Here is a 2,196-nt window from a genome sequence, read left to right on the forward strand (position 1 = left end):
CGACGAACTCCGTCTCTTGGAGACTCTGAGTTCTCTTCCTCCGCGGCAACTGTGAATGCCAGAGTGATCGAGGACGAAGATGATGCTACTTCACCGTCCCCTACTTCAGCATGCATCGACACTGCCCCGAGTTCGTCTGCACCGGCTAACAACACCGACGACCTTGCTGCTTCATCTACTCCTCATGGGAATGAGTAGATGCTCTATGTCTTCAAACCTTTTTGGTCCTTACTGACAAAAAGGGGAGAAGCATATGAGTTTGATAGTCTTCAAGCGGGTCCTTATGGGCGGTTACTTTATGTTTTGCCTAGTGTTTACAACTCTCGTTTTTGATACATTTGGTTCTTTGAGTTGTAACACTTAAATTCGATGGTCGTCTGCTACTTATTTGCTATTCTACGATGCGATGATAAATTCCGCATGTGCGACGATAAATTCCGCACTTAGATCATTTGCAGACATCCATTTTTAATTATGCATGTCATTATCTTCACATACTTCTCATGCATGATGAATTGTCATCATAAGTTGAAGAGGATCTCCACAAGTACAACCTGCCATGTGCATTTGCATTCCAAAAGCAAATTCCTTATATGCACATCTTCAGGGGGAGCCCTTGCAACTTATGAAGACAATTTCTTATCCTTTACAATTTCACATATTATATTCCCCGTTGAAAACTTCAACTAGTTTGTCATCAATCACCAAAAAGGGGGAGATTGTAAGTGCATCTAGTGCCACCCCTAGTTGGTTTTGGAGTATTGACGACAAACCTAGTTGAGGGACTAATGTGACTGTGAGAATTGCAGGATAACACAGGTAAAAGTCCCTCATTGATTCAGTTTTTCTACCAGAGATGACCCCTAAAAATGTATGAAGACATTGAAGTCAAAGGTGGTATGTGAAGACATTCACATTGAAGACTATGACAAGAGAAGACATCGCATGAAGACTATGGAGCGCGAAGACTTAGATCTTTCGTAGTTCTTTTTCTTCTTTGTTGAGTCATAGGAACCACCGTACTGTTAAGTGGGGTCCAAGAGAACCAGTCAGAATGACTGAAGTGATGCTTAACCAAAATCCTATGTCTTCGAGTGAAGACTATGAGAGCAATCTTGTCCAGAGTTGGACAAGTCAGCTTTGCTTGTAGCCCAAGTAAAGTTGCCGTGTGTGTTTGAAATCTGACCGTTGGAACACGTGTCAGTTCCTTAGTGACCCAGGGTCATTTCGGACAAATCAGGTCGGGTTGCCTAGTGGCTATAAATAGCCCAGCCTCTACAACCATAAACGGTTGGATGCTCAGAGTTAAAGTACGGCTTTTGTCGTTTGAGAGCAACCCACCTCGAAGCCTTTGAGAGAGAATTCCTTGCGAGGATAAAGCCCTAACCACCCAGAGCCAAAGAGAGTTAGGCATCACTTAAGCCTTCTTGTCTGTGTAATCTGAAGACTTATTACACTTGAGGACTGTGAATCCTCCAGCCGGTTAGGCGTCGCGTTCTGAGCATCCAAGAGTCATTGTGGATCGCCGGTGAACGAAGTCTATGAAGGTTTGGAAGTCTACCTTGAAGACTTAACAGAGTGATTGGGCGAGGACTGGGTGTCCTTAGCTCAAGGGGAATAAGGTGAAGATGAGGTCTTCTGAGTTGAATCTCAGCCTCCCTAACCAGACGTACAGTTTTCACAGCAACTGGAACTGGTCCAACAAATCATTGTCTTCAACGAGTCACTGGTTTCATCCTTCCCTTCCCTTTACTTACTGTTGGTCCTTGTGAAGTCATTGTATGATTGGATTATCTTTTGTCTTCACTGAGTGACTGCTTGTTCTGATTAGCTTCACAATATCTTCCTACCTGATACTTACTGCCTAGATGCTATTAGTCATTGTGCTTTCACTTCATTGAATACTTGACTATGGTTTGCCTAGTGTAGTCTAACTTCCGCTGCATGGTAATAGGTTTATTTCTATCATTTATCTTCGAAACTTACATGTTTTGAAGACTTCCCTAAAAATCGCCTATTCACCCCCCTCTAGTCAATCACTAGCACTATCAGATTCAACAAACCATTTATATTGAGTGTATGACCATAGAAGGTTTTATTCATGTAAATAGAACAACAACTATTCTTTGACTTAAATGAATAACCGTATTGCAATAAACATGATCCAATCATATTTATGCTCAACGCAGACACCAA

The sequence above is a fragment of the Triticum urartu genome, chromosome 7 (genome assembly GCF_003073215.2).
Source record: "Triticum urartu cultivar G1812 chromosome 7, Tu2.1, whole genome shotgun sequence".
Classification (NCBI taxonomy): domain Eukaryota; kingdom Viridiplantae; phylum Streptophyta; class Magnoliopsida; order Poales; family Poaceae; genus Triticum; species Triticum urartu.